This window comes from Muscardinus avellanarius (genome assembly GCF_963383645.1).
Source record: "Muscardinus avellanarius genome assembly, chromosome: 10".
Classification (NCBI taxonomy): domain Eukaryota; kingdom Metazoa; phylum Chordata; class Mammalia; order Rodentia; family Gliridae; genus Muscardinus; species Muscardinus avellanarius.
Window position 1 is genome coordinate 10,876,601 of NC_137796.1, and position 20,256 is coordinate 10,896,856.

At 36.7% G+C, this 20,256-nt stretch overlaps 1 protein-coding gene across 6 annotated transcripts in view; it reads right to left on the reverse strand.

The window, feature by feature from the left end:
* CNTNAP4 (contactin associated protein family member 4) overlaps positions 1-20,256 on the reverse strand; it is a gene marked incomplete at both ends in the record, with an annotated part of 302,761 nt that overhangs the window by 142,802 nt on the left and 139,703 nt on the right. The gene's annotated exons all lie outside the window — the stretch shown is intronic.

Consider the following 20,256-nt stretch of genomic DNA (forward strand, 5'->3'; position numbering starts at 1 on the left):
GGCTGCCTTAACTTATTATTAAGAGTAGTTGAAATTCCTCCACACCCATTAAAAGCCAGCTTTTGATTCTCATACCCTCGATGACGACTGCTTCAGAAAATGCAGATTAAATGTAAAAGTGTGCCACATCTGTGGCTAACATTGTAATCACACACACACACACACACACACACACACGCAAATTAGAAAATCTTCTTCTTGCAGGATAGAAAAATGATTAGCCGACTCATCAAAGGAGTTGCTCTCATTCTTGACAAATGAGTGAAATTAGGGCATGTTTTAGATGTCTCACCTTCTCACCTTAGTCATTAACATAAACAAAAGCATAACTCCACATTGAAGGAGAAACTATATTCTGATAACAGGTTTCTAAGCTTCATTAGCTCACCGTTGGATATGTACACCCCCAAAACTGCTGGTGGGATTGCAAATTAGTGCAGCTGCTGAGGAGATCAGTGTGGAGATTCCTCAGAAAACTGGGAATGGATCCACCATATGATCCAGCTACACCACTCCTGGGTAACTTTCCAAAGGGGCTCAATCAGGATATGATAGTGATCCATGCATATCTGTGTCTAGAGCACCACAATTCACAGTAGCCAAATTGTGGAACCCACCTCGGTGTCCATGAACACAGGAATGCATTACAAAATTGGGGAAACTACACACAGTGGAATTCTACTCAGTAATAAAGAAGAACAAAATGATGTCATCTGCAGGAAAATGGATGGAGCTGGAGAACATGATGTTAATTGAGATTAGCCAGTCACAGAAAGTGAATGGCCATGTTTTTCTCCCATATGTGGAAGTCAGGGAGGAATCAAGGTACAAGAAGGACTTTCGATAATGGACAAGGGGGCCTAGGAAAGGGTGGTGCGGGTGAAAGAATTAATGAAGGAAACACTTCCACTGCTAGTCTATAAGTATGTGGAATCACTAATGCCAGTCTTAATATTATGTATGGGGAAAGGGAGTGCGTGGGGAGAGAGACAGGGGAAGTTCACCAAGTGCTATGCATGTGCATGTCCCTATCACTCTGAATTCTATTCTTTTGTGAGACTACAGGGCACCAATAAAAGTATATTTTAAATATTATGGAGGGAGGAAGGAATGGGGTGGGAACCGGGGAAGGGCTAACTGGGTGATTTGTGCATGTATGCCTCTACCATCTTGTACTCCATTAGGATGTACAACTACAAGGCACCAAAATGTTAAAAAAAAATTTAATAAAAGTAAATGTTGAGGGACACTGGAAAGAGTAATATGCATTTGGAAATATTTGCAATTAGAGACTGTAGAATGCCAACACAAGAGAGACCTTTACAAGGGTGCTAAGCCAGCACAGACGAATTGCAGATGAGGAAATCTAAGGTCAGAAAGTTGGGAGGAAGCCTCTGGTGTTCGCAAAATGATTATCCAGAAAGATCAGATGCTATGTCCCTTTGGCAGTATCAGGATGCATTCATTACCTGGCAGGTAGCGCACCTGCAAAGAGCACCTGATGTCTACGCCACTTTTATGTCATTCTCCTACCTGACACAATTAGACTTCACACTTGGTGAAGTCAGCATGGAGCAGAAGCCTCTCTCAATAACTGATGGCTCACTTTGATTTATCCTTCTCATCCTCCTTCTCCATGTCTTTCTATTCCAATTCCTCTTCTTTCTTCCCAATGTTTTACTTGAACTATAGCCAGCGGCATATGTAGAAATACCCTCGGCACATAATATTAATGTTGCCACATGGCAGGATTCATGGCAGCTCCTGTCAAGGTACCATGGTATTGGGATTGGATCAAAAGAGTCAACCTCATGTAGGTGAAGCAGGCTGGAGAGACAATCCAAGGGAAACTCCAACACCCAGAGAGTCCGATCCTTGCCTACTTATCTTTCAATTCCACACAAATCCCTTTTTAAAGTATCTATGACTTCCTTTTTGTCTTCTCTTTAATTGGTGCATTGTAATTATACCTCGTTGTGATCATCTTTACATCCACACAAATAGATTCATGCATGAACAAAGGATTCCTTGAGTTGTTCAATCATCCATCGGTGTCTCCTTTCTCCCTCATCCCCCCATCTCTTTCTGGATCTCCCACTTCATTCCACTAGTGTCTCCCCTCATTTATTTGAGGTCCTTCTTGTTTCCCAGTTTCTCTCTGGCTTCCACAAATGAGAGAATACATATGGCTCTTCTTTTTCTATGACTGGCTAATCTCACGAAGCATGATTTTCTCGAGTCCCATCCATCTTCCTGAAAATGACATAATTGTGTATTCTATGGCTGAGTAGAATTCCATTGTGTGTACAGACCATAGTTTCATAATCCATTTGCCTGTTGATATTCCTTCACTAACATCTACCAAAATTTTTTCTAATATATTAAAAAGAAAAGATTGAGCAATCCCCCTTAGCAACCAATTCCTTACCTCTTGCTTTTTCCCCTAGTGCGCCATACACTCAATTTTTTTTTGAGGAGGCATTATACCTACAAGCTATACTCCGAGCCCTATTTTTACTTTTTTATTTTGAAATAGTCTTTCTAAGTTGCTGAGGAACATAAGTTACTTAGGCTGGTCTCAAACATGTGAGCGTCCTAGCTCAGCCTCCAAGTACCCCATAAACTCAATTTTTAGACCTAAGATGTACATCACAAGGAATAGGTCCATCATATTTGGACCATTAGTCAATAATTTTTCCTAAGGGTTTAGCAAGAGGGATTAATTGTATTCTATATTATACTACTCAAGCCCTATTCCTATTCCCCACCCCACCTCCACAACATCATGGTCTCTGTATCTGTGGAAATTAGAATCATTGGCCTGAAAATTTGATATCCATTTATGCTAAAAATTTCTTTTAGAACAGTGCTGTAGGGCACTGTTTCCCAAACTTTAACTGCATGATGGGTTAAATTCCCAGTATCATCACTCTAACACACACACACACACACACACACACACACACACACACACACACCTTCCAATGCCCAGCCACTGTACATTGGTGTGCCAGTGTGTGTGTGTGTGTGTGTGTGTGTGTGTGTGTGCGTGTGTCTTTACAAGCTCTCCACATCAAGGTAACACACAGGCAGGGCAAAGAAGACTCTGGTCCCTAGACCTCTAATTCGAATCCAGAGCGGTATGTTGGCTAATCAGATCTTCTTACACTTTCTATTCTATTTCCTAGGTGCCACTGGCAGACTAAGACAATCCCTAATTATCCTTCCTTGCCAGTGAACAGCTGGATGGTCAATTAGATAACCCTCACAAACATCTCACGCTGTTTGTGAAATTACCGCTAGTTTCTAGATTTAGAGAGATGCCACAACAGTGATTTCAGCCTCTTAAAGGGATGGGGGAAAAAGATGCTCAGCGGTGGTGACCACAGGCACACAACTGGGGTGGGGAGGTCTGTGAATGGCAACCTTCTGCTTTGTACCTTTGTACCTGATGGACTTTGAGAGTTAATGGGGATGTCAAAAACATTAAGAAAAAATATTAAGTACCTATTTAAGTAATAAGAATACGTTCATTGGCATAATCAAAAATTTTAGCAGTGACCCCTTAATGAAGTTGTGAGGTTGCAGATATGGGGCTTAAAGCAATTTCAGTCAAATCTTGTTTTTTAACGACTGCATATGCATCTTACAATAATTGGTGAAATAAAGTGGGGCATTGACATAGGAAGTGTGTGCAGTGCTAGAGCTGCAGAGCATCATCCGGGGTTACTCTGGGTGCTTTAAATTACTTTTTAATATCAGTGTCATTTGAAAAAATATACATCATTACCATTTATTAAATTAAGCTCATTGATAAGGCTGGCATTCTCCTGCTCCATTTCTTGAATTTTCTTAATACTCACTATAACAAAGACTCTGGGATTTCCTTATTTAAGGGGAATTTTTTCAGCGTGTGGATGAGGCATAGATTGGTACGGTGTTGTCTTATCCACAGAAAGCCTGAAGTGCGCTCTCAGGTTTCAAGTGTATTTTCTTTGTCTAGGAGACTTTCTCCCAATTTGCTGGGAAGCTCTTTTACAGAAACTATAACCATTCGTAAAGAAATGCATAGATTTCAATGTCTCTTTCTCTTTGAATATGTATTTTTTTTTTCTTTTATGGCAGTGCTACGGATTGAACCCAGAGCCTCCTGCGCCCTAGGCAAACACCCAACTGCTGAGTGACATCCCAGCCCTCTAGTTCTCCTAGAAAAAAAAAAAAAATCATTGCATAACAATGTATGCTTTCCTTTCAGGATTCTGAACTGTAGCATAGGTCAGAATTAATCAAGGTGCTTTTTAAAAATGCAGGTTTTTTGGGTCTCTTCTCATGACTGAAATCTGTGGCCAGAGCTCTGGAACCTGCATACACAACTAATTCTATGTTTATGTCTTTATCCTTCTCTTTATTCTTCTGGTCTGTGGATAAATCCTGCTCTTTTCCCCTCTCTATCTTATCTCAAAGCTTTTCAAAGAAGGAAAGATTTTAGAAGGGTACACTAAAGTAAACCTCTAAGAAGAGAAATAAATCATGTTCACTTCTGCTGCTATAACAAAATGTCATAAGGCCAGTAGCTTATAAAACAGAAATTTATGCCAGACACGGTTGCACATGCTTGTAATCCTAGCATTTGGGAGGCTGAGACAGAAGGTATCATGGTTCTTGGACAGCTGTAGCAACTTAGTGAGGTGTGAGACTCTGCTTCAAAATAAAGAATAAAAAATAGGGCTGGGGGTGTATCTCAGAGGTAGAATGTCCCTGGGTTCCATCCCCAGTACTGCAATAAAATAAAATTAAAATTAAAAAACCCAGAAATTTATTTCTCACTGTTCTAATTTGGGAGGCCTAGGAGTCCAACACCAAGACTCTGGGGCCTAGTTTCTGGTTCAAAAATGCTTCATTTTGTTGTGTACTCTCATAGTAAAAGGGGCAAAGGGGCTTCCATGGGCCTTTCATAAAGGTGGTCATTCCTTTTCTGTAGGAGCCTTTTTTTTTTTTTTTTTTTTTTTTTTTTTGCAGTACTGGGAATGGAACCCAGGGAGCATTCTACCTCTGAGCTACACCCCCAGCCCTATTTTTTATTCTTTATTTGGAAACATAGTCTCACTGAGTTTCAAAGGGCCTCACTAAGTAGCTGAGGCTGTCTGTGAACCACAATCCTCTTGTCTCAGCCTCCCGAATGCTGCGATTACAAGCGTGCACCACCATGCCTGGCTTCAATAGAAGCCGGTAAACCTAATCAATCACCTCCCAAGTACCACTGCCTTGGTGATCAGTATTTCAACATACACTCTACATAGAGCAAGTAGCCAATGTGTGCTACATCATGATTTGAATGTCTTCACCATGAGGACCTCAGACACCTCGGAAATTCATACATAGCTTTAATACTTGCAATGATTCTGTAACATAGTTACTTTCTCATCCACTTAACTGAGTAAAATAAAAACTTTAGAGGTCAGGAGCCTAAAATCATACAGCTAGGAAGTAGGAAGGCAAAGATTGAACTTTAGGGTTTCTTTTTTTATTACAAGGTATCATAATTTAGTTAAGTCACTCAAAGGCCTCTCTTCAACAGAACAGAAAAAAGCAAACAACCAGCCCCGAGGATATGTGATGTATGATCTGAAACTCTCTTTCCTTAATTATATTTCCATAATTTATACTTAATATCTTTTACACATTGGAGAATAATGCAACTTATATTAGTACCAACCTGAGACTTGGCTCTACCCATCAACTCTTTCAAACAAAACATTCTATGAAGCTTTGAATTTGCTCAAAATTACTGAAGTGGGATAAAAATAAAAGACAAATGTTCAGTGATCAATAAGTCTCTGGTATAGAAACAGTAGCTTCTTATTAGAGAATGTGAAAGAATGTCCATTATACCATTAAATAAATGAAATACCTAGAAATAAAATTAAGGTTATATGTCTTGTGTGATACAAATCAAAAAGCCCTAATTGTATTTTCCTTTTATTTTAGACTTGATGATTTTCAAAAGCAATGAGGTGTTCACAGATGGCTTAGAAATGTATTCTATCCAAGATAATTTGTGGAGTTAATGAATTAAAGTTTCTCACAGGATTTTAAGTATTTCCCAAAGCGGTTCTCAAGTTTAGGAAGAGGAACAATAGCAATAATTTTTTTTTCAAATATTAATTGAGCAACTCATATATAAAAGCCAAGCTGTGTATAAGAGGCACATATAAAAATTTTAAAAAGCTTTAAGACATCACTACAATAAATCAAAAACATAAGTCCAGGTGTCACATACTTATAGAGCAGACACTGTAATTACATAGAAATGGGTCCGGGTCTAGCCAAAATAAATAGCAGCATCAGTAGAAATTTAACAGAACAAACAGACAGGCAAACACAAGAATCCTCTTGTCACTCTTGATCTCTCGTATTATGAGAACTACGGTGACCTACATATGACCTATACATGACCTATTTCCAAGTACGACTTATTTTGACATTGTCAACTAACACACAGACACTAAATAAATAAATCATCTCAACGTGCTGTCAAACAGAAATCACTTCTTTAATTTATGATGTCAGGAATCTTTACCAAGCATGTCCCCCAAGAGGTTGTATAATGTGAAAAAGTGAAAAAGAAAAACAAAGAAAAAATAAAAACTACTGAAAAGTGGGAAATTGGCTAACACAAACCTAGATAATAAATTGTAAACTTACATTGAACAAGACATTGTAATCACATTTATAATAGTTGACTCCATTTGTTTATGTATTTATGTATGTATGTATTTATTTATGTATTTATTTATTTTATTTATTTATTTTGTGGTACTGGAGATTGAACTCAGGGGAATTTTATCATGGAGATACACCTCCAGCTGTATTTTTTTTTTTAACTTTGAAAGAGGTTCTCACTAATTGCAAAGGCCCTCCCTCCCTAAGTTGCTGAGGCTGGCTGTGAACCTGTGATCCTTCTGTCTCAGCCTCCCAAAACCTAGGATTAAAGGCATGTGCCATCACACATGGCAAGTTGAGTCTGTCTTCAATGTGAATATAATTATTTTGTTGGAATGACAGACAAGTAACTAATTTAAAACATTTGATCTTCATATGTAATAAGACTCTTTTGAAAATAAAATAGTATAGAATTTTATTAATATAAAATCAGTTTCTACCACTATCTGATTATATTCACTATCTTCAAAATATTTCTTTGAAGGAACATAATTTTTTTCTGTGGCGCTGGGGATGAACCCAGACACTGGCACATGCTAGGCTGAGTTACATCCCCTATCCCAGGGTGTCAAATTATTGACAACAGTTCAGTGAGAAACAGCAGTCATTATATTGGAATTCTCAAGACAGCAAGATCAAATGGCAAGCAGAAAAAATCACGTGAAAGATACAACCCTAGATGCAATCCATAAATATTGTTGAAACACAGCAATAAAGTCCTGTATGGAAGTACACGACCAGGTCATAAAGCATATATTTATACTAGGGTATTATGGGTACAATTTGGTGGAAGGCTAAATTTTTATTGAAATGCAAAATAACTATTAAGCTATAAAAATATTTTGGTACTGAAAGACTAAGAAATTTTAGACCCTTCCTCATACTATCCCAGAGTGAAATGATAAACAGGGATTGAGATAAGAAAATAATAAAACTCTAGATGTCCATATCATATAGAAGAAGAAAACCCCAAAAAGTGATCTCTGCACTTGAAGCTTTTTCTCTTTAGAAGTAAATAAAGAGTTCCTGGAGAGGAGAAACACCAGCTGAAAAGATTATTTGACAACTTTATGAGACTGAGAATAAAATCTGGGTTCTGATCACTGAAGGATGAGAAAAATCTTATAAATTTCTACAGGTTTTAAGTCATAATTTAGAGGGTCTACAATTTGGGACAAAGGCAGAGCTGGACTAGTCCTCGCAGATAAAAGGTCAGCTTCACATCTTTTCAATCTGTGAAATCAGATTCAATCTGCGAAAATGGTCAGTGAGGTTTAATTTCTTTTGTCCTGCAGAACCAAGTAAAAGTATATACTCTCTGTAAAAAGATACCCTTCTGTTCAGTTTTCTTATATAATGTTCTACACACAAAGAAAAATAATCAAATACCAGAAAAATTGTTCTCAAAGAAGATTTATTATTTTTAATATTACAAAATGTTTCAAGAAAAAAAATTGAACAAAATAAAAACCAATGACTTTTCCTAGACCCATCAGAGAACTGAGATTTCAAGGTACCATTAAGTAAATTGTGTCCTCTCAAAATCCATAGGTTGAGGCCCTGACTTTCAGTGTGATGATGTCTAGAATGGAGTCTTTGGAAGGTAATTAATTAGGTTTAGAGGAGGTTGGAAGGATGGGACCCCTATAAGGAAATAAATGTCCTTAAAAAAAAAACAAAATGAGATGCTGGACTTCTCTTTTATTCCCTGTATCATGTAGAGGTACAGCAAAAAAAAAAAAAGACATCTCTAAGACAAAAGTAGGTCCTAATCAGGAATCACATCAACCAGGACCTTGAAATTTCTCTTCCCAAGCTCCAGAAACAAATGCCTCTTGTTTACATCACCTAGTCCACAGTAATGTGTTACTCTAGCCCAACCTGACTAATACCTATGACAAATGACTACCCTAAAATTTAGAGAGATACGATCCCGACCAAGACACTGAGCCAAGATCTACCCGCCTGGAGAGAGGTTGCTGGCACCCTCAATGGCTAAAGAAGCAATGTATGGTACTTTTGGTGAATTGTTTAAAGCTGAATGGAGACTAGCAGAAGAGTGAGAAGTTCTCAACAATCACAGTCTCAAAGGAGCCCCTATATTTCTGTGAGCTTTAGCTCCAAGAACACTTTGTGTTCTTTATGAGGATTAGAAAAAGATTTCCTCGTGGTCTGACCAAGAAAGAACACAGGTAATCATTGTGAAATGTTCCTAGAATATCCTCCATAGGCAAAGCATACTATTCTGGGTAAAAAACTTCCAGAAACTGTCCCAGTTGTGGACATTTCCCTCTCCCATTCCAGTCTCCCAAGCTTTTCCGTATCATCAAAGGGGAAAGAGGTCAATGGGAATCAGGGCTTCAAGGAAATAGAGTAGCAACTCAATAGCTATAAGGGGAAGAGGCCAGAAGAACACAAACAGGAGAGATATTTATGAGGGTCACACTTTTGAGAAGACAAAGGACCACCACAACACTGACATTTAGCTGGAATAGTAGAGGATGATTCCCGTCCCTCACACCGTATCACTTTAGCAACAGGGTCCTAGTATAATACCAGTGGATAAAAGCCAAAAGAACTAAAAACAAAAAGATATAAAACCAGGGCACTAGATAAATTTGAAGTTAAGTGTCTGGTTTCTATGGCTCATATAGTAATCATTAAATATGCCCCGATTCCTAGTCACATTAATAAAAGATTATTGAGGAAAATACACCCCGCTTTGAAAAAAAATTTGGCAAAGCATGCCAAAAATAAAATAACTTTCATCAAAGACAAAATTATCATCAAAATAAGACTCATGAATGCCATATAGATATTGTAATTATCAGACTATGAATATAAAAAACTATGATTAATATGTTAAGAGCTCTAATGTAAACAAAGGAGGTCAACATGCAAGGACAGATGATTAATTTATTTTTTTTTAATTTTTTGGTGATACTGGGGTTACTGGAAACCCTTCTAACTCTGGGCTATGCTCCCAGACCTATTTTTATATTTTTTTTATTTGGAAACAGGGTCTCTTAAGCCAGTGCTGCTGGCTTCGAACCTGCACGATCCTCCTCTCTCCACCTCCCAAGCGCGGGAATTACAAGCGTGCGCCACCACACCCAGCCAGATGATTAATTTAAACAAAAAGATAAAAATCCTAAGAAAAGCCGGCGTGGTGACGCACGCTTGTAATTCCCGCGCTTGGGAGGCGGAGACAGGAGGATCGCGCAGGTTCGAAGCCAGCCACGTGAGCTGGCTTAGGAGACCCTGTTTCCAAATAAAAAATGTAAAAATAGGTCTGGGAGTGTAGGCCGGAGGTAGAAGGGCTTCCAGGAACCCCAGTAACACACACACACACACACACACACACACACACACACACACACACACACACACACCCTAAGAAAAAATTAAATGGAAATTTTAGAAATAAAAAATCCAGTAACAAAATTAAAGAATGCCTTTGATGGGTGCATCCATAAATTCAACAAGGACCATGGAAAAATGTCAATGAGGTTGCAGATAAGAAAATGCAAATTTTCCCAAAGAATACTGCAACAAGAAAAAAAAAAATAGCAAAGGAGAATACCCAGGAATCATGGGACAATTACAGGAGTTGTAACATAAGCATCAACAGAATAGCAGAAGGAAAATAGAGAATGAAGCAGAACTATTTGAAGTGATAATGACTAATAACAGATGCCAAGCTACATATCCAGGAAGCTCAGAGAATAACTATGAAGCTAAAACTGAAAATACAAACTACACATGAGTCACATCACATTTAAACTACAGAAAATAGCTGGGCGTGGTGATGCACGCTTGTATTCCCAGTACTTGGGAGGCTGAAACAGGAGGATCACAGGGCCACAGCCAGCCTCAGCTACTTAGTGAGGCCGTATGCAACTTAGTGAGACCCTGTTTATAAGGCCAGTATCACATTAATACCAAAACCAAATAATGATACCTCAAGAAAACTACAGACCAATAACCTTGATGAACATAGATGCAAAAATCTAAACAAAATACTAGCTATGCACATTCAAAACCATATCAAGAGAATTGTGCTCCACGACCAAGTTGGTTTCAACCCAGAAAAGCAAGGCTGGTTCAACATAAGCAAATCAATACATGTTATTTACCACATAAATAGAACTGAGAACAAAAACCATACGATCATATCAATAGACGCTGAAAAAGCATTTGGCAAAATCAAACACCAATTCATGTTAAAAAACACTGCAGAAAATTGGAATAGAAGGAACATATTTCAACATTATTAAGGCAATATACAATAAACCCAAAGCCAACATCATATGGAATGGGGAAAAACTGCAAGGATTTCCTCTAAAATCAGGAACAAGACAAGGATGCCCACTATCACCACTCCTCTTTAATATAGTCCTCAAGACTCTTGCCAAGGCAATAAGACAAGAGAAGAATATCAAAAGAATTCAAATAGGAAAAGAGGAATTAAAAATATTCTTGTTTGCAGATGACAAGATGCTTTATCTAGAAGACCCAAAGAATTCAACCAAAAGACTACTGGACCTGATTAACCAATTCAGCAAAGTTGCAGAACACAAAATCAACCTAAAAGAAGCAGTTGCTTTTCTTTATGCTAACAAGGAATTCACAAGGAAAGAAATAAAGAAAAAAATTCCATTCACAATAACCTCAAAACCAGTAAAATACCTAAGAACAAACCTAATCAAAGATGTAAAAGACCTCTACAATGAAAACTATAAAATATTAAAGAAAGAAATTGAAGATCATCTTGTAAAATCAAAAGATCTCCCTTGTTCATGGATAGGCACAATAAATATCATCAAAATGGCCATTCTGCCAAAATATCATCAAAATGGCCATTCTGCCAAAACTGATTTGCAGATTCAATGCAATTCCTATCAAAATGCCAATGACATTCTTCATAGACCTAGAAAAATCAGTCATGAATTTTATGAGAAAGAAAAGACCCAGAATAGCCAAAGCAATTCTCAGCAATAAGAACAATGCAGGAGGTATCACAATCCCTGATCTCAAATTATACTACAGAGCGATAGTAGTAAAAAAAAAAAAAAAGAAGGAAAGAAAGAAAGAAAAAGAAAAACAAACAAACAAACAAACAAACAAACAGCATGGTATTGGCACAACAACAGGCATACAAACCAGTGGAACAGAATAGAAGATACAGAAACAAACCCACAAACCTATAATCTATTGGTCTTAGAAAAAGGGCCAAACTCATACATCGGAGAAAAGACAGCCTTTTCAACAAATGGTGCTGGGAGAACTGGCTATCTATTTGTAGAAAGATGGAACTGAATCCTAACCTTCACCATGCACAGGAGTCAACTCAAGATGGATCAAAGACTTGGAAATTAGACTTTATAAAGTCATTAGAGGAGGGTGTAGGCTCAACACTCCAACATATAGATGCAGGTAGTAACTTTCTCAACAAGACCTCCAAAGCACTGGAAATTAAAGCAAGAATTAACAAGTGGGATGGCATCAAACTAAAAAGTTTCTACTCATCAAAGGAAACCATCAAGAACCTAAAGAGGACGCCTACAGAATGGGAGAAGATCTTTACCAGCCACCAGGCTGATAGAGGCTAATATCCAGAATATACTAAGAGCTCAAAAGACTCTACACTAGCAAAACAAATAACCCAATCAAGAAATGGTCAACTGAATTGAATAGACACTTCACAAAAGAAGAGATGCCAATAGCCAATAGATACATGAAAAAATGTTCAACATCATTAGCTATAAGGAAGACGCAAATCAAAACTATACTGAGATTCCATCTAACCCAAATCGGAGTGGCAAGCAAAAAGAAGTCAAATAACAACAAATGCTGGAAAGGATGTGGGGAAAGAGGAACTCTTTTACACTGTTGGTGAGACTGCAAACTAGTTCAGCTGCTATGGAGATCAGTGTGGAGATTCCTTAGAAAACTGGGAATGGATCCACCATATGATCCAGTTATAACACTCCTGGGTATCTTTCCAAAGGGGTATGAAATCAGGAATATATGCATACGATGTTCATAGCAGCACAGTTTGTAATAGCCAAAATATGGAACCAATCTAGGTCTCTATCAACAGATGAATGGATTGCAAAATTATGGGAAATACACACAATGGAATTCTACACAGCAATAAAGAAGAACAAAATCATGTCATGTGCAAGAAGATAGAAAGACCTGGAGGACATTAAGTTAAGTGAGATAAAACAAGCACAGAAAGAGAAGGGACATATGTTTTCTCTAATATGCCCAAACTACGGAGTATTAGGAATACCAGAGGGACTCCAGATAATGGAGGGGAAACCTCAGGAAAGCTAAAAAGGAAGTGTAGGAGAGGAAGAAGGCTTAGATTAATTAATGGAGGAGCTACATTCGAATATGTGTATAAGTGTAAATGTAGCATGGTTAATCTGGACAATCATTGTTGGGAGGTGGAAGAGGGGATGCGGCGGGCACCGAGCACTGTATGAATGTATGCCATTTTCAATATGATCCACATAAAAATAAAATAAGATATATATATATATATATATATATATATATATATATATATATATATATTATATAAAGGGACTTGGAAACAGTAAAAATAAAAGTATAAAAAAGAGGATTGGGGGTATTTCTCTGAGATAGAAGGCCCCTGGGTTCAACAGTATAAAAAAAAATTGACAAAGAGAACATTTTCAAAGAACTCTGGGAAAGACATATAGAAAAACAGATAATGCTTTGCAACCTAGCTTGTGATGTCAGCATAACTAGATGTCAAAATCTGACCTGAAACTTTCAGGAAGCCGGGCGTGGTGGCACACGCTTGTAATCCCACCATTCAGGAGGTTGAGACCAAAGGATCGTGGTTCGCAGACAGCCTCAGCTACTTAGTGAGGCCCTTTGCAACTCAGTGAGACCCTGTTTCAAAATAAAGAATAAAAAATAGGGCAGAGGGTGTAGCTCAGAGATAGAATGCCCCTGCTTTCAATCCCCAGTACCACACACAAAAAAGAAACTTTCAGGGGAAAAAATAAAAACCAATCTCACTTATGCACATGGACTATGAATGGCTTTCTTAAATAGCTGCAAAATGATTATAGAATATATGCACATAGAAAAAGATAATAATCATGTCTTAATCAAGTTTATTATAGGAATTTAAGGATTGTTTAATATTTAAAAATCATTTGATGTAATTAGTCACATTAAAGAAAATATGATCTCAACAGATGCAGAAATAGCATGTGATAAAGTTTAATATCCATATATGATTATAAGTCTGGTAAGTAGAAAACTTCCAAATCAGTAAAGAAAAACTCCAAAAATCTTACAGAGCCGGGCATGGTGGCGCATGCTTGTGATCCCAGCATTTGGGAGACTGAGACTGGAGGATCATGGTTCACAGACAACCTCAGCCACTTAGCGAGGCCCTTTGCAACTCAGTGAGACCCTGTTTCAAAAGTAAAAAGACTAAAACATAGGGCTGGGAGGTGTAGCTCAGGGGTACAGTGCCCCTGGGTTCATCCCCAGGACTGCAAAAAAAAAAAAAAAATCTTATAGGAAGCATCACACATAATAGAAAACTCTTAAGATTTGCTTCAAGTTTAGAAATAAGATAAGCATGCTCTATATAGACCCTTTCATTCAATATAAAGTAAATATTCTACTTTGTGCAATAAAGCAAGAAAAATATTTAACAGGTAATCAGGAATGAAAAGGAGAAAATAATACTGTAATTATTCATAGTTTATAAGACTATATTTGGAAATTTTGGAAAAAACTTTACAAAGTATTTTTTATTCTCCTAGATGAAAATCTACCCATAAAGTGAAATTCTAAAATTATATTCATTAGCACCAGATTACATTATTTACCCATAGAGGAAAAATAATGAATATATATTGAAGACATCTAGATAGCAAGTTATAAAATGGCATTGAATGAAATTTAAAAAGTAGAAAACTCAATAGTAAAAAGATGTCAATTTTCTCTGAATTGATATTTAGATTAAATTAAAATCAAAATGTGTGTTTATCTAATTGTACAGATTTATAAGCTAGTATAAATTTTATGTGGAAGTATAAAAAGATATGAATCATCAAGATATTTTTGAACAGAAACAAAGTTGGAGAATTTTTAAAAACAGGATACAAGTCTTCTGTTACAGGAAATAAGAAAATGTCATATTGGCAAAAGATTACTAAAATGGATTTTTGGAACAGAATAGAGAATCTGAAAACATATTCAACATATATGGACAGTGAATTTTTGACAGTGTTTGCAATGCAGAACAGTGGAGGGGATACTATTTTCGATATGTGGTAATGTTTCAAATGGATTACCACTTTGAAAAAAACAAGAAATCTTTAAAAGGTTGAATGCTACCTTAAATCACACCCAAAATGAATTCCAGGAAGGTCTTAGACATAAATGTGAAAGGCAAAAATGATAAAGTTACTAGATGATATTATAGCTGAATATCTTTGAGGATGACAAAGATTTCTTAAATATGATATAAAAGTACTAACCATAAAAAGAAATTGACAAATTAGAATATATTAAGAACTTCTGTTCATTTGGAGATTTTCTATGGAAAGAGAAACCACACAATGAGAGAACCTACTTTTCAGGGTCCAGAATATAGACAGGACTACAAAGAAATAAGAAAAAGAAAGACTAAAGAAATAGCTAAATAACCAAGAAATCTATGAAATGGCTTCCTACCTTATTAGTCATGAGGTATTGCAAATTAAAACCAGTGTGACTGTCTTGCACAAACCAAAATGGCTACAATTGATGAAAAGAAGATAAAAGATAAGAAAAATGTACAATACCAAGTGTTATCAAGAATGCTAAGGTAGAGGCTACATCTCTAAGGCTCTGGTTCAATATCCTGCACCAAAGTAAATAAATTAGTTAATTTTAAAAAAGAATATGGAATTTTTTAAAATATGAATAAGCAGGAAAGAGTGCAAATATTACTGTGGGAATATATGAAGTTATTACCCCCAATTTCACTAACATGTGTGGGGACCTAGAAGCAGGTTGAGTGAAAGAGTGAAATTCTCCAAGAGTGAATGTGATATATTTTTATCACATCGATCCTATGATGTATAACTGCAACGCACTAATAAGATAATAAAAAAGAATGGAGCAAATAGAATTTAACACATTGCTGTTGAGAGTGTAAAATGAGTACAATCTCCATAAAAATCATTCTACATTTTGAACTAAAGTTAAACACACACACATGTTTAATGAGCTGGCAATTCCTCTATAAAGAATATATCCAACAGAAAGGCAGGCAGTTTTCCAAGTACCAAAAGATACGAACATGAATGTTCTTAAGGTAGTACCTATAAGAGTCTTAAAGTGCAATTAATACATCCAATTGTAAAATGGATAAACTGGAATATATTTCTACAATGAAGTATTCTGAAGTAATTAAAATAAATTGATTATACCTATAGACAACAACATGGTTGCATTTCATTTGCATAATGGTAAGCCAAGAAGCAGGGTAAAAAAACGGTCGTATTGTATGATTTTTTTATTTTTGTATCTCATTCAAAACAAGCAAGACTAATCTAAGGCATTAGAAATCATGATAGTCTTTGGGGGAAGAAGGGTGGTATGCACAGAGAGGGAATGAAATAAGAGGTTAACATACTCTAGTATTCTTAGCCCGTGTAATGTTTATACATTTAGTTTTTGATAATCCAGTGAGTTGTATAAAGAAAGATATCTTCCATATTTTTGTTGATATGAGTTAAATCAAAGTAATCATGCTAACTATGAAAAAGAAATACACCCTTAACATTTTAAAAGTCAGTGCAGTGAAGACGATCAAAATTTAAATTTTTGCATGTATTTATCCAAAAGCAAAAAGAGAAGACTTTGAAGAATACCTCATTAAAATTATATTTTTCACTTTTGTGCTTTTCTATAGATCATTAAGAACATGATGAAAAATACCTTTCAACTTCAAATTTTAGATATCATATAATTTATCATGCATTATACCATAAAGAGCCCCATTAACATCTTTCATTTTACCATTAATATTACAAAGAATAATGGCATTCTTATGACCATTATCATTAAAATAACTATTGTTCAGTGCTGAAAGAATACTATGAGTTCCCCATTAGGAATATTATGAAATCTAAAGCAAATTATTCCTCACTCACCTCTACATTCTATTACTGTTTTTATATAGGCATTCTAATATATTGATTAGCTTTCAGAGTGCTTCAAAGTGGCATTTACTTATTAAATGAATCACTGATCATTTTCCCAAGTAGAAATTTAAATATGTGTCTTCAAAAGAGATTCAAAATCAACCAGTCTTAACGCACTGATTAAAATAAAATGTCGACTTTATTACACTTAATTTGAAAAACTGGAGTGTTTAGAATGTTTGGAAAGGGTTTGTTCAGCCCTTTTCTGCCACCCAATCAATGACTCTCATTTCAGCCTCTGAAGTTATGTTATTTAATATTTAATTACATGATGAATGCATGTCATATGTACATTAATACATATTTTAGGTTCTAAAGATACGGTTATCGTTAGACATACTATGTTCCCTAAAGAGCTTATGCATCAACGTTAAGAGTTGATGTAATTAAGTCACGAGGTTGTCATCTCATCAGTGAATGAATCCACTGTAGGAGGTTTACTGGGTGGTAACCTAGGCAGGTGGGATGTGGCTGGAGAAGCTGGGTCCCTGGAGTGCGGCCTTGAGGACTGTGCTTTGTCTTTGATTGTCCTTGCTTGCTTGCTCCCGAGCTTCTGGCCTCCATGATGTGAGCGCAGAGCCCTTGCCCTCTCTCCCTCTCTCTGCTTCGGGCTGCCTTGCCTGAGCTCTGATACCTGACCTCCCACAGACTAAACCTCTAAAATCTCCAGAATTGCAAGCAAATAAATTTTCCTTCCTCTTAAATTGTGTGCTCAGGCTTATTGGGTCACAGTAATGAGAGAATGTTGACTTAAACAAATACCATGTATATTATTTAGCTGATGACCACTGCATTATCATGTAAATCCCAACTGACACTTCCATAGAAGCCGGGTAAACTCTGAGGTCTGTCCAGTTGCAACAGTGAGACTTAGCAGGTACAAAGATTAATGGCCTCCATAGGATTTCTTTTAAAGTTATTGCCAACTTTGAATTTTAGCAAATGTTTTTATAATGCATAGACAAAAATCCAACACAGTATCATTTGGGGTTGTTTGACCTTCAGATTCTGTTACCATTGAGCCATACAATTAAAGTTTCATTTCATAGAAAGCCATAAAAAAAAAAGCCAGTGTGTTTAGTAGCATCATCATCAGGGAACAAAAATGAACAGGCTTTCTCAACTTATTCTTCACCAGAAAGACACTCATTTGTCCTCTGGAAACAAAGTGAATAAATGCATGCTGTAGACATTGAGTTAGAGAGACCGGTGCAAAATTTTGTTTCAATCAATAATAACACCTGCCTACTTGCATTGCCTTTTGAAATACTGCCAGATGTAGCAAAACAACACACCAGTAAATGTCTCACATACCCAAGGGTAGCTTGATCTAGATAAATGGAACAAGGAACACAGCAAACTTAAATGTTTTAATGCATGTGCTCCATTTTTAATGCTAAAATGTCTGAGATTTAGGAAATACTCCGCTCAACACAAATGACACAAACTCATTTATTTCATGTTCAAACAAATAAACTCTTTTATCTTTGCTGACAACTTTATAAAGCCCCAACAATCATATCCCAACAGCAAATGAAGCTATCGTGCCCTTACCCCTTCTCCAAAAAGGTGTCTATCCAAACTTTTAAACTGAAGAATTCAGTGTGACTAGGAGAAATAAAATTATCATTATTATTATTATTATTATTATTTCAGCTCTTAAAACGTAGGTATTCAACAACAGATGAATGGGTAATGAAAATGTGTTTTATACACACAATGAAATTTTACTCAGCCATATCAGGAAAACCAAAATTCTGATAGTTACAGAAAGATGGATGAAACCATAGAACATTATGCTAAATGAAATTAGCCAGTCACAGAAAGTCAAGGGTCTTATGTTTTGTCTCACATGTGTAAGTCAGAGAGGAAACAGGAAACAAAACACAACTTTAGATAAGCGAGAAGAGAGATCAGGACAATAGGGGACAGGGGTCGGGGGAGGGAGTTAGGAAGAGACAGAAGTAGAATGGATGAAGAAAACGATTCAAATGATGCTAAGTCCATATATGAAAGTGTGGCTACCGATGTCACTCATATGTATGGGGAGGCCAGGGTACCAGAATGGGATCCAGAGGGGAGCACACCACAAGCTGTGTGTGTGCCTGTCTGCATCACTCTGACGTCACTACGATGGATAACTGCAATACACCAATAAAAGCACTTGGGAAATAGATGGAGACGGATGGAGCTCTATCACTTAACAGAAGAAGTTTGAATCCAAGAGATTCTTCAGCTTCCATTTCTTTATCTCTAAAGTGGGAATTGAAATACTTAGTGCCCAAGTGTAAAGTGGGAATTCAGGTAAGATTAGCATCTTCCTATTTTATAATGAGCTTCTTTGCTAAAGGTCAGCTGTAGAGGTTGTGCTACGTGTGTGGTGTTGTGTTGTACTGCATTGCGTTGTGTCGTGAGTCATCACAGATGACACAAATGCAGAAACTTTTTTTTTTTTTTTGGTGGTACTGGGGTTCCTGGAAGTCCTTCTCCCTCCGGGCTACACTCCCAGACTATTTTTATTTTTGGAAACAGGGTCTCTTAAGGCAGCGCGGCTGGCTTCGAACCTGTGCGATCCTCCTGTCTCCGCCTCCCAAGCGCGGGGATTACAAGCGTGCGCCACCACGCCCGGCTACAAATGCAGAAACTTTATTAGTTTAACTCTGAATCTCTTTGTGGGGGCTTAAATCCCAAGTCACCCAGCTGCACAGTGAAAAAATAAATAGCAACTGCTTTAAACGTACTTTGATCAAAGTGACATTTCCACTTGGAAAATAAAGCCAGATATTTATTCAAATATAGTTGGCTTTTTTTTCTTGTTTTTATATTATTTTATTTTTGCAGCACTGGAATTGAACCCAGTGCCTTGAGCACACTAGGCAAGCGCTCGACCACTGAGCTACACATCTAGCCCCTCGACAATATTTTTAACTCAAGACAAAAGATATCAAGAAACTGCTTCCCAGGGAAGCTACTTAAACAAAAATAGTTTTCATTTCTTTAATGTGGAGTTTTATTTCCTTTTTAACTAGTTTGCCTTTGCATATAAATTCTGAAAATTATACTTCAGTCAGTGTAATTATAGCACCACACAGCTACAAGAAGTTCCTAAATATCCATATTGTTTCGGTTTCAATGCAACCAAAATTGGTTGATTAACGTTTGAAAAAGATTTCAAAGATGCAAAATCAATTTAAAGAGAGATAACATACAGGTATTTATGTGTATCTGCAAAAGTCAGTTTACAAAGTATATTGCACCTGGTGCTAATGATATTGTAGGA